This window comes from Sminthopsis crassicaudata, chromosome 2, assembly GCF_048593235.1.
Source record: "Sminthopsis crassicaudata isolate SCR6 chromosome 2, ASM4859323v1, whole genome shotgun sequence".
NCBI lineage: Eukaryota > Metazoa > Chordata > Mammalia > Dasyuromorphia > Dasyuridae > Sminthopsis > Sminthopsis crassicaudata.
The window spans coordinates 127640972-127655809 of NC_133618.1; positions in this window are offsets into that span (position 1 = coordinate 127640972).

The window sequence follows — 14838 nt, forward strand, 5'->3', positions numbered from 1 at the left end:
AGGAAAAGATTATACAGAAAAGAAACCTCCTCCCAAAGAAGGATCACAACTGAGAGACGATCAGAACTTTACACTTTTCCTTTTCCAAGAAGCCTGTTATTGATGAAATCCTTTTACCTCTAGAATGCAGAGAGAACACACACAACTTAATCATGTGTTCTTGCATGATCTCCAGCAATGTTTGGGCTGCTATCATCTCTAGGGCTAGGGAAGCCTATTAATCGACTTCTGATTTGTACTCAGAAAAGCAGCAGAAAGATGAAAGATACAAGAGCAAGAATGAACAAGGATCCTTAAGACATCAAGACAGATAGAACATGTCTATTGACTCAATCACATGAACCATGGAAGGGAATAGTAGCAATTATAAGAACTTGTCTTTTATAATCTCACTCTGCCAATTATTAGCCTGTGCCTAGGTTCCCCTAGAAGGTTTATGGAGATATGCATAATGTAAGGAGAAATTCTGGTGTCTCCAGAAGGTCCATTTCTTGTAATCATATCAGTTAGACTGGGGAACTTTAGCATGTAGTTACATAGTAAATAGATTTTGAGGAGCAAAATATTAAAACAAGAGTCAGAGAAATAGTCATCACAAAAAAGGGAACACTTTAGCAATTCAAAAATTGAAATAGAAAACATGAGTAAGGGTGAATCCTTCATCACTTCCCTCTTTGACTTGCAGTTCCATAGACAAGAGAAAAAGTAAAAATCAGTGATAGAATGCTAAATAAAATTAGGTGCACATCCATAAATCCTGGGAATCTTAGCAAATACATATAACTATTTTCAAGAATACATGGAGGCCTCCAGCTTCATGGGTCCTTCTGGATGCAGTTCTGGAGAGCTGTGTAAACTGCTCCCCAAAAACCTTTTTTTTTCATATAAATGAAGTTTTATTTGCATAATTCTTTTTTTTTAATTCATTCTTCCTAATTATTGCTTCCCTCCCTCCACTCCCTCCCCCCGATGACAGGTAATCCCATACATTTTACATGTGTTACAATATAACCTAGATACAATATATGTGTGTAAATACCATTTTCTTGTTGCACATTAATTATTAGCTTCGGAAGGTATAAGTAACCTGGGTAGATATACAGTAGTGCTAACAATTTACATTCACTTCCCAGTGTTCCTTCTCTGGGTGCAGTTATTTCTGTCCATCGTTGATCAACTGGAAGTGAGTTGGATCTTCTCTATGTTGAAGATTTCCACTTCCATCAGAATACATCCTCATACAGTATTGTTGTTGAAGTGTATAGTGATCTTCTGGTTCTGCTCATTTCACTCAGCAACAGTTGATGTAAGTCTCTCCAAGCCTCTCTGTATTCCTCCTGCTGGTCATTTCTTACAGAGCAATAATATTCCATAACCTTCATATACCACAATTTACCCAACAATTCTCCAATTGATGGACATCCATTCAACTTCCAGTTTCTAGCTACAACAAAAAGAGCTGCCACAAATATTTTGGCACATACAGGTCCCTTTCCGCTCTTTAGTATTTCTTTGGGATATAGGCCCAGTAGTAGCACTGCTGGGTCAAAGGGTATGCACAGTTTGATAACTTTTTGGGCATAGTTCTAAATTGCTGTACAGAATGGCTGGATTCTTTCACAACTCCACCAACAATGTATCAGTGTCCCAGTTTTCCCACATCCCCTCCAACATTCATCATTATTTGTTCCTGTCATCTTAGCCAATCTGACAGGTGTGTAGTGGTATCTCAGAGTTGTCTTAATTTGCATTTCTCTGATCCGCAGTGATTTGGAACACTCTTTCATATGAGTGGAAATAGTTTCAATTTCATCTGAGAATTGTCTGTTCATATCCCTTGACCATTTATCAATTGGAGAATGGTTTGGTTTCCTATAAATCAGGGTCAGTTCTCTATATATTTTGGAAATGAGACCTTTGTCAGAACCTTTACTTTTAAAAATATTTTCCCAATTTGTTACATTCCTTCTAATCTTGTTTGCATTAGTATTGTTTGTACAGAAACTTTTTAGTTTGATGTAATCAAAATCTTCTATTTTGTGATCAATAATGATCTCTAGTTCTCCTCTGGTCATAAATTCCTTCCTCCTCCACAGGTCTGAGAGGTAGACTATTCTCTGTTCCTCTAATCTATTTATCATCTCATTCTTTATGCCTAAATCATGGACCCATTTTGATCTTATCTTGGTATATGGTGTTAAGTGTGGATCCATATCTAATTTCTGCCATACTAATTTCCAGTTTTCCCAACAGTTTTTTCCGAATAATGAATTTTTGTCCCTAATGTTGGTATCTTTGGGTTTGTCAAAGATTAGATTGCTATAGATGTACCCTTTTTTTGTCCTTTGTATCTAATCTCTTCCACTGATCTACCATTTTATTTCTTAGCCAGTACCAAATGGTTTTGGTGACTGCTGCTATATAATATAGCTTTAGATCAGGTACACTTAGACCACCTTCCTCTGACTTTTTTTTCATTAGTTCCCTTGCATTTCTCGACCTTTTATTCTTCCAAATGAATTTTGTTGTTATTTTTTCTAGGTCATTAAAATAGTTTCTTGGGCGTCTGATTGGCATAGCACTAAATAAATAGATTAGTTTGGGGAGTATTGTCATCTTTATTATATTCGCTCAGCCTATCCAAGAGCACTGAATGTCTTTCCAATTATTTAAATCTGACTTTATTTTTTTGACAAGTGTTTTGTAATTTTTCTCATATAATTCCTGACTATTCTTTGGTAGATGGATTCCCAAATACTTTATACTCTCAACATTTATTTGGAATGGAATTTCTCTTTGTATCTCTTGCTGTTGCGTTTTGTTGGTGATATATAAGAATGCTGAGGATTTATGTGGATTTATTTTGTATCCTGCCACTTTGCTAAAATTCTGAATTATTTCTAATAGCTTTTTAGCAGAGTCTTTGGGGTTCTCTAAGTATACCATCATGTCATCTGCAAAAAGTGATAGTTTGATTTCCCCATTTCCTACTCTAATTCCTTGAATCTCTTTCTTGGCTCTTATTGCTGAGGCTAGCGTTTCTAGTACTATATTGAATAGTAATGGTGATAGTGGGCAACCTTGTTTCACTCCTGATCTTACTGGGAAAGGTTGCAGTATATTTCTATTGCATATTATGCTTACTGACGGTCTTAAATATATGCTCCTGATTATTCTAAGGAATAATCCATTTATTCCTATACTCTCAAGAGTTTTTAGTAGGAATGGATGTTGGATTTTGTCAAATGCTTTCTCTGCATCTATTGAGATGATCATATGGTTTTTATTAATTTGATTATTAATATGGTCAATTATACTAATAGTTTTCCTAATATTAAACCAGCCCTGCATTCCTGGTATGAATCCTACTTGATCATAGTGTATTATCCCGGGGATGATTTTCTGAAGTCTTTTTGCTAATATCTTATTTAAGATTTTAGCATCAATATTCATTAAGGAAATTGGTCTATAATTTTCTTTCTCAGTTTTCGATCGACCTGGTTTAGGTATCAGTACCATGTCTGTGTCATAGAAGGAATTTGGTAGGGCTCCTTCAATACCTATTTTTTCAAACAGTTTACATAGCATTGGGGCTAATTGTTCTTTAAATGTTTGGTAGAATTCACATGTGAATCCATCTGGCCCTGGGGATTTTTTCCTGGGGAGTTGATTAATAGCTTGTTCTATTTCTTTTTCTGAAATGGGACTATTTAAGCAATTTATCTCCTTCTCTGTTAATCTAGGGAGCCTATATTTTTGGAGGAAGTCATCCATTTCACTTAAGTTATCAAATTTATTGGCATAAAGTTGGGTAAAGTAACTCCTTATTATTTCTCTAATTTCCTCTTCATTGGTGGAAAGATCCCCCTTTTCATTTGTAAGACTAACAATTTGATTTTCCTCTTTCATTTTTCTGATCAGATTTACCAAAGGTTTATCTATTTTATTGGTTTTTTCATAAAACCAACTCTTGGTTTTATTTATTAATTCAATAGTTTTTTTTTTTTTTTTTACTTTCAATATTATTGATTTCTCCTTTTTATTTTTGTATATCAAGTTTAATTTTTGGTTGGGGGTTTTTAATTTGGCCTTTTTCTAGCCTTTTAAGTTGCAAGCCCAATTTGTTAATCTTCTCTTTCTCTATTTTCTTCAAATAAGCCTCTAAAGATATAAAATTTCCCCTTATTACTGCTTTAGCTGCATCCCACAGATTTTGGTATGATGTCTCATCATTGTCATTATCTTGGGTGAAATTATTAATTGTTTCTATAATTTGCTCTTTCACCCAGTCATTCTTTAAGATGAGATTATTCAGTTTCCAATTACTTTTTGGTCTATTTACCCCTAACTTTTTACTGAATGTAGCTTTTATTGCATTGTGGTCTGAGAAGAAGGCATTTATTATTTCTGCCTTCCTACATTTAATTTTGAGATCTTTATGTCCTAATATATGGTCAATTTTTTTATAGGATCCATGAACGCCTGAGAAGAAAGTATATTCCTTTCTATTGCCATTCAGTTTTCTCCAAAGATCTATCATACCTAATTTTTCTAATGTTCTATTTACTTTTTAAATTTCTTTCTTACTTGTTTTGTGGTTTGATTTGTCTAAATCTGAGAGTGCAAGGTTGAGATCTCCCACTATTATAGTCTATTTCTTCTTGCAACTCTCTTAACTTTTTTTTTAAAAAGTTAGATGCTATACCACTTGGTGCATATATTTTTAGTATCGATATGGCTTCATTATTTATGCTACCTTTCAGCAGGATATAGTTTCCTTTCTTATCTCTTTTAACTAGATCAACTTCTACTTTTGTTTGATCTGAGATAAGGATAGCTACCCCTGCTTTTTTGGCTTTACCTGAAGCATAAAGGGCTCTGTTTATCCCATTCATATTTACAGTTAAAATTACTAAATCTGAATTTCCTGCCATCATATTATCCCCAGATTATGCTTTTTCCCTTGACCCCCCCTAAACCCTTTCCCCAATATTTAATTTATAGACCCCCCTTGGGATGCACAGCCCTCCCTTTTTTTTTTTTTTTTTTTTAGTATCCCTCTCCCCTCCCTCCACGTCCCTTCCCTTATTGTCCTTTTCCTTTTCCCTTTTCCTCTCCCCCCTTTTAATGAGGTGATAGAGAATTCTCTGAAAAACAAATATGACAATTATTTACTCTTTGAGCCTCTTCTGATGAGAATAAGATTTACACAATGATTCTCCCCCTCTCTAAATTCCCTCAGATATGGTGTATTTTGTATGCCTCTTCCTGGGATGTAGTTTCCCTCTTTTTATCACTCCCTCCCCTTTTTCTGATTCTACCCCCTTCCCTGTACTATACACCCTCCTATTTTTTCTTTTATATCAGTAATACCAAATTATCCATGCATACTTTCTATATACCCACAACAGAGATATAGTTCTCAAGGGTTCTGTGTACCTTTTTCTGTTTCTCTTCAGTCTTGTGGATGTAGATCAAATTTTTTTTTTAAGTCTGGTTTTTTTCTTAGAAACATATGGAATTCCTCTATTTCATTGAATACCATGTTTTCCATGGAAAATGATGCTAAACTTAGCTGGGTAGTTTATTCTTGGTTGCAATCCTTGATCTTTTGCCTTTCGGAATATCAGGTTCCAGGCTCTTCTATCTTTTAATGTGGAGGCAGCCAGATCTTATGTGACCCTTATTGTGGCACCTTGGTATTTAAATTGTTTTTTTCTAGCTGCTTGCAAGATTTTCTCCTTTGTGTGGTAATTCTTCAGCTTAGCCACAATATTCCGTGGTGTTCTTTGTTCTTTTTTTAGGGTCTATTTCAGAAGGCGTTCAATGAATTCTTTCAACATCTACTTTCCCCTCTGTTTCTATTATCTCTGGACAGTTCTCTTTGATAATTTCCTGTAAAATAGAATCCAGGCTCTTTTTTTTGGTCATAGTTTTCGGGAAGTCCAATGATCCACAGATTATCTCTCCTAGATCTATTTTCCAGGTCTATAGATTTTCCCAGTAAGTATTTGACGTTATTCTACAGCTTTTCATTTTTTTTTTTTTTGTTTGATTGATTCTTGGGTTCTCAATGAATCATTCATTTCTATTTGTTCCATCCTGAATTTTAAGGAGTTATTTTCTTCATTCACAGTTTTTAGTTCTTTTTGAAAATGCCCAATTTCATTTTTAAATGAGTTATTTTGCTCTATTGAATTTTTTTCCATTTCCCTAATTTTTTTTGAGAATTATTTTCTTTTTCCAATTCAGAAATCCTATTTTCTTGAGACTTTTTTATCTTCTCCAATTCAGAAATCCTACTTTCCTGTGATTTTTTTACCTTTGCTAATTCACTATTTTTTTTTCCCTGCATCTCCTGTGAATTCTTTATTTTTTCCAACTCCAATTTCAGAACGTTGTTATTCTCTATCATAGCTTCCCTTTCCTTTCCCCATTTTTCTTCAAACTCTCTTAACTTTTTAATAGTCTCTTCTAGGAGAGAGTTATGTGATGGGGGGCAGGAATCATTCCCCTTTAGTTTGTTATCTGCTGACTCTGCTGTTAACTTCCTCGGAGTTGGATACCTGCTCTTTCTCTGTGTAGAAGGACTCTATGGTTTTTCTTAGCTTTTTGCTCATACTTGAAAAATCTTTTGGGGTCTGTCCCTGGGGTAGGAAATTATTTATTTATTTCTTTATCAGCTTCCTCCCAGACTGGATGGATGCAGCGGCCCCTGTGCCTGAGCTAAAAGAGAGCTCTGGGAGAGAGTTCCCCACCCCCTCCCTGGAAGAGCCTCAGAGGTGATCAGCACTGCTGTGCTTTGAAGGAGCTGTGTTTTAGCGGCTTCCCTGAGGTTTGAGACTGAACAATAAAGGTGACTCAAAGCCTAGCCTATGTGTCCCAGTGGGATGTGGATGTCTGCAGCAGGTGACATGAAAAGCCCCTGCGCTCAAACTGGAAGTGTCTGCCAGAAACCACAGTCCCTAGTTCAAAGGTTCTGCTTCTCTGGGACTTCCGTTCTACAGCCTCCAGCCAAGCCAGGCACTATGAGTTACCGACCCGCCCACTTTTCAATCTCTTAACTACCCCCGGGTGAAAGCCTGGATTGCCTTGGTCGGCCACACCTACAGTGCTGAGATCTGCTGAGTTACACCCGGGATCCGGGAAGATCCAATCTGGTTTAAAATTTTAAAGTGGCTTTGATTTCTCTTCTGAACTGCTGTATTATAAGCAGAGAAGAGCTAACAGCCTGTGCCAGATTCTTCTATCTCAGTGGCTTCTCTGATCCCAGAGCCCTCCCCAGCGTGACCGGCGCAGTATGCCACTACCCCACCATCTGCGCTGGCCTCTCTTCTTCCTCCCCTGGGAGCTGACCTTTTCTGTTGAAACTCCAGATTCTCCTCAGCTGGTAAGTCATGCTTCCAGTCCTTGTGGATTCTATCAGTCCAGCGCTATTTCTGAGGCTGATTATATCTAGTTGGTTGTGAGGGAAGAAAGGAGCTTACACAGTTGCGTGTATCTTCTCCACCATCTTGGCTCCCCCCCTCCCCAAAAACCTTTAAACAAGAGGTAAAAGTTTGGTGCAACCTGGTTGTGAACTCAATTGGTTATGCCATTCTAATATAACAAAGCTTTAAGCAAGGTAATGGAGAAATCATGACCTTAAGTTCAGCAGACTCTTTCAGTTTGATTCACACATTCTTAATAGAAACTTTAAACTTCTCATAATAATTTTAAAGTACCATAGTCTTCATTAGGAGAATATAGCTTTTTTCTCTTAAGCCATAATTATCCATTAGCTGGATATTTTGCATTGGCCTTTTTGGAGAGTAGACTCATATTTGTAGCGAGTATAGTGTGTTCTGTCTATATGTGTTTCATATATATTCCAGCCTAGCAATTCATCACTTTAACGCATTCTTTGCCTTTTGAAAGATTTAAATAAACTCAATACAGATTTGTTCATTTGCATAGGGTATCTTGGGATGAAAACCACCATAGAGAAATTGGTCCTAGGCAACACTGTTGCCTAAATGGTTTAACTTCATGTCACCATTTAGTGTCATATACCCAGAATTCCTCATTTTTTTGAGGTCCATAGTATTCTCAAGCTTTTCTTTCCCATTCATCCCTCCCTCAACCTGATCTCAACCATAAAGTAATCAGTCTAAAACTGGAAAGGGCTATGCAGTCCAAAACTTATACTGAACACATGAGAGAAATGAGGCTCAGAGAAATCAAGTGACTTACAATCACACAGGAAGTGTCAGAAATAGGAGTTTCAATGCAGTGCTTTGACTGGTGGAAGAATTTGCTAACCCTATCTGAATTTTAATAGGAATATATACTTTATTTCCATAAAGAATGAAGCCTCTATATCACTTCTTGTCGACATGAATTTATTCCACTTAGCAAAAGACAACCGTACTATATCCAAATATGTGGGGGAGAGGGAGGAATATCATCAGAAAGGGAAACCCAAGTATACCAAAACCTCATCCAAATTCTTCACCAAATTCTTCACCATTGATAAATAAATACTGGGTAAATCCTCACTGATAATCTTACTGTGATAACTCAAACCTTCCCACTTTATTTCTTTTGGCCATAGGTATTTCATCTTATTTTGTATTTATTTGTCCCTTCCCTAAAGAACTAGATCAGATAGCTAGGTAGCACAGTGGATACAACACCAGTCCTGAAGTCAGAAGGACCTGAGTTCAGATATGATCTCAGCTGTGTAACTTTGGGCAAGTTACTTGAACCCTAATTGCCTAAGGGGGAAAAAAAAAAAAAAAAAAAACTAGATCAGCCAGTTCCAAATTTTTCCATGATCCTAGTTTGCTTCTTTGTTTTTAGAAGAACTCTTATTATAGAATTTTAGAACTACAGGATGTTGACACTGGAAAAGATCTCAAATATTTATTTCACAAATATTTCAAGCTCCTACCATCTACCATCTTAGAAGTGAAAGGAAGACTCAGAAAGGTCAGATGAATGACAGAGTACAGGGTATATATAATAAAACTTAAAGGACAGATTTAGACAAATTCTGAATTTGTATGTATATAGGCATGCATATACATATATATATATATATATATATATATACATGCATATACACATCACACTTATGCATGTACATATATTTGAATATATACATACACAACACATAAATGTTTGTGCATGTGTATATGTACATATATATATACTTATACTTAGTTTGTATATATACTTATATATAAACAGCACATAAATATGTATATATATACATATATACACAAAATATAAGTGTGTGTATATATATATATACACACACACACTTATACTTTGTGTGTGTATGTGGGTGTGTATTTGTGTGTGTCTATGTGATAGATATTGTCATTATATGTACAATAAGCTAGGCCATGGAGTCCCAAAGACTTACTAGTCTTGTCATTAATGCTTACTAGCTTTGAGACTATGGATCAATCAATTAACCTCTCAAGGGTTTGAATAGTTCTCTAAAACTGTAAAATGCAGGGGGGAAATCTGCTCTGCAATGGTAAAGCAAGTTTGGTTACTCAAAGCTACTTATACTAATGAATTATACTAATGAATGCTACTGAAAAATAGCAATTATGTATATATATATGTATATATGTATATATGCATATATATACATATAAACACACACATACACACATGTATATGTAATATATATATACATGTATATATATATATACATATATGAATGTATGTATACATTTTACTTAACAGAATAGATGATTTCCTGGGGAAAATAATGTATTAAGCAAATTTCTGAGAAGTGAAGCCAATTTCCTCATTGACCTTCACCATCTAATTGGAAACATGTTCTTTCAGATAAAATGTTACTGTGGAGACATAGCAAAACAGCACTTCAAAACAAACTAACCTTTTAAAAATACATACTTAATGAAAAGGTGATCATTGCCTGATTAAATATTAAAACAATTCTCACTATAAGTTATTGAATATAACAAACAATATAGCTAAAATTATTTTTATTGTTGGCATTAAGAATACCTCAAGCCTCCAAATAAGAAACACCAGTGACAACTTAACTGCCACAAAATCTATTTACTTTCAAAAAGTTGTTCTGTTTTTTCTCAGTAGCACTCCCTGGTGAGTTTCAGCAGGATTTCACACTGCTCTCTTCAGTTGGGAGAACCTGTTCTCTTGCATGCTGGGAGAGCTTCTTGTGTTTAGAAGGGGACAAGTTGATCTGAACTGAAAAAACATTGTTGGAATTGAAACAATCAGGAAATGAGCAGAAGGATACATTCTTGGAAAATGTGTGATAATTAATAAAGGGAGAAGTCTAGAGAGAAAAGTTGACCTTCATGTAATATGACTTATCAGTTAATAAGATTTTGTTGAGGGAATATATGTGCCATGCATTCCAATAAATAATTAGCACAAACCATGGCATATAGTAGGTATATCACAAATGTTTATTGACTAATATACAATATTAGTCAATATAATAATATAATATAATATAATATAATATAATATAATATAATATAATATAATATAATATAATAGACAATATCAATAACCAAATTAACAAAAAACTATGATTATCTCAATAGATGCTTAAAAATCATTTGACAAAATCCAAAATCCATTCCTATTAAAAACACTAGTGTCTATAGGAATAAATTGACTTTTCCTTAAAATTCTCAGTAATATCAATTCAAAATCATCAGCAAACATCATATGATATAATGGTATACTTAAATAACCCTAGAGAGTCAACTAAACATTATTAGAAATAAACCAAAACTTTAGCTAAGTTGCAGGATACAAAATAAATCCAAATTATATCATCAGTATTTTTATATATTACTAACAAAATCCAACAGCAAGGGATACAAAAAGAAATTTATTTAAAATAAATGTTGATAGTATAAAATTATATGGAAAGAGAAATTCAGGAACTATATGAGCAAAACTACAAAACACTTTCCACATAAATAAATTCAGATCTGAAGAATTCAAAAAATATCAAGTGCTCTTGAATAGGTTGAGTGAATATAATAAAGATGACATTACTACCTAAACTAATCTATTTATTTAGTGCTCTACAAATGAAACTCCCAAGAAACTATTTTACTGAACTAGCAAAAATAATAAAATTAATCTTGAAGAACAAAAATTTCAAGGGAATTAATGAAAAAAAAATCAAATGAAGATGGTCTAGCTGTACCATATCTAAAACTATATTATAAAGCTTGGTCATCAAAACCATTTGGCACTGGCTAAGAAATAGAATTGATCAGTGGGTTAGGTTAAGTTCACAGGACAAAATCATCAATGACTGTAGTAATCTAGTGTTTGACAAAACCAAAGACCCCAGCTTTTGGGATAAGAATTCACTATTGAACAAAAACTGCTGTGAAAATTGGAAACCAGTATGGCAGAAACTAGCCATTGACCCACACATAACACTGTATACCCAGATTAGGTCAAAATGGGATCATGATCTAGACATAGAGAAAGATATAAACAAATTAGAACAACATAGGAGAGTTTACCTTTCAGAGCTGTGAAGGATGAAGAAATTTATGTCCAAAGAAGAACTAGATATCATTATTGATCACAAAATATAATATTTTAATTATATTAAGTTAAAAAATTTTCGTACAAACAAAACTAATGCAGAAAAGATTAGAAGGGAAGCAATTACCTGGGAAACCATTTTTACATTCAAAGATTCTGATAAAGGTCTCATTTTTTAAAAAAATATTTACAGAATTGGCTCAAATGTATATAGTTCAAGCCATTCTCCAATGGATAAATGGTCAAAGGATATGAATAATTTTCAGATGAAGAAACTAAAACTATTTATAGTAATATGAAAAGGTGCTCCAAATCACTATTGACCAGAGAAATGCAAATTAAGACAGCTCTGAGATCCCACTACACATCTGTCAGATTGGCTAAGATGACAGGAAAAGATAATGATGAATGTTGGAGAGAGTGTGGGAAAAGTAGGGCACTAATACATTGTTGGTGGAACTATGAATGGATCCAACCATTCTGGAGAACAGTTTGGAACTATGCTCACAAAGTTATCAAACTGTGCGTACTTTTGACCCAGCAGTGTTTCTTCTGGGCTTATATCCCAAAAATATCTTAAAGCAGGGAAAGGCACTCACATCTGCAAAAATGTTTGTGGCAGCACTTTTTGTAGTGTCAAGAAGCTGGAAATCAAATGGATACCCATCAACTGAAGAATGACTGAATAAAATACGGTATATGTATGTTATGAAATATTATTTTTCATGAAGAAATGACCAGCAGGATGATATCAGAGAGGCCTGGGGAGACCCACATGAACTGATGCAAAGTGAAATGAGCAGAACCAGGACATCATTATATATGGCAACAACAAGATTATATGATGATCAAGTCTGATGGACAAAGCTCTCTTCAACAGTGAGATGATTCAAATTAGTTCCAATTGTTCAGTGATGAGAAGAGCCATCTACACTCCAGAGAGAACTGTGGGACCTGAATGTGGTTCACAACATAGCATTCTCACTCTTTTTGTTGTTGATTACTTGCATTTTATTTTGCTTTTTTTCCTCTTTTGATTTGATTTTTCTTGTGCAGCACACAAATTATATAAATTTGTATGCATACTTTAGATTTTAACATTTATTTCTACCATTTTTAACATTTATCTGACTACTTGTCATCTAGGGAAGGGTATAGGGAAGGGAGGGAAAATTGGAACACAAGGTGTTTCAAGGGCTAATCTTAAAAAAGTGTTCATGTATATGTTTTGAGAAATTAAAATAAAAAAGTTTTAACAAAAAAAGAATCTATGACAGATAAAAAATATTTTTCATGAATGTAAAGATCAGTTGCAAAGAATTTATAAAACCAAATAACGGATACCCAGGATCTTTGAATTTCAAGGAACCTAGAAGGCCATCTTGCTTTGAATAAGATTGCCCTATACAATTTTTCCAAGAAATGGTCTTCTATGTGATATTTAGAGAACTCTAGTGAGGATTTGTATATCTTCCTAACACAGTGTAGCCCACCTTTGGGTAGTCCTAATTAGGATGTTTTCCAATTCATTCTTTCTTTATAGTATCCACAACATGTTCTTAGATGTAATTTCTGGGCCAAATATACCAAATAAAAATCCTTCATCTACATGGCTGTGAGGTAAATTGTATTATTATGTCATGCTGCTTCTCAAAGTACATAAGTAATAAATGTCTGAGGTTAGATTTGGACTCAAGTTTTACATATTCCTTCTGCCATTTCAAGAAACAAGCCTACATAATTCAGATTATTGTGAGATGCTTCTTTGATGAGTTTATGTGGTTGTCAACCATGGAAGATGTTTTAATCCTTCTTTTATATCTTAGCCATTTTAAAGCTTTTTCCAGAGATAAATTGCTTTGTGTAATATTGGACAATAAATGCTGTATAATTAATATCAATCATTATTACATTATGAAATTAAATCTATTTTTACTAACAATGTTCTCTAAACATTTATTTTCACCTTAATATAAATGTTTTCAATCTATTTATATGTTATATGATTGTTTATTAATGGCTTCATTTCTTTTTTTCTGCTCTGTTTCTGCCTCTGTCCCTCTTTTGTTTACTTATTCTCTGTGTTTTACTTAGACTCTCATAATTGTAAATCTCTAGCTGCCTTGGAATGAGTAGTCTTGTGTTTCATGAACATTTTATGAGTTTTTGTTTGAACACCTTCTAGATATGTTATCCATTTGAATCCAAAGTATATAACATACAGATACAGTGTAGGTATTAATTGCTCAAAATTTATTTTTTTCCATTAAAGCTTCAACTTCAGAATGGCATCAGAATGCCAATCAGCCTCTTAACATACTCAGGCTCTGTTTTCTCTTATATTTGAGATATATTATTTAGAGAATACCAATGTATTTCTATCTATCACCTTTTTCCATGGATTTATTTAGACCTGCTAATTCAAGTTCAAAACCTCCAGATTCTATTTTCCTAGACACACATTAAAGATTTCATACTTGAGCCAAGTGGAATTTTGTTGTTGGAAAGATATGAAATTGGTATTTATTGTACTTTTTATTGGAATAATTTAACTCAATATATTTGATACACACCAAATGATTAATATAAAATATTGGCATAACTTTATGTTTGACCTGACAACTGTACATATATGCATATCTTCATCCATACAGGCAGCAGGTGGACCATTTAAAATAGTGATATGATTGGAATGAGGAAGACTTGTTATGTGAACACAAGCCTCAGGTGCTTATCAGCTATATGAACCAGGACAGGTCACTTAACCTGTAGTTGTCCCAGTTTCCTCAACTGTAAAATTAAGATAATAATATCTCACAGAATTGTTGTGGGGACCAATTTAAATAATATTTGTAAAAAGCACCTAGCACAATATCTGACACATAGTAGGTCTTAAATTAAGGTTTATTTCCCCTTTTCTTCATGTCTTCTACTCAGTTCTATTACAAATGGTAATTGAATTAAGTCTAAATAGAAACATGATGGTTTTTATCTTCTAAAGAAGACAGGATAAATCTAAATTTTAAATGATATATTGGTGATATGTTTTAAATAAACAATAATGTTTCACATGAACCTCAAATATCTTAAAATTCTTATATGTTTGACTTCATTAGTTTTATATAGTTGCTATATATGTCTGTCACAAGTATAGAACTAAATTAGAGGCTTCGTAATGATCAATAACAACTGTTTAAATGTTACAATGCTTTCAGATGTATTCTCTAATAATTATCAAATCAATGATGAGTTGCTCTTTGCACTCTTGGG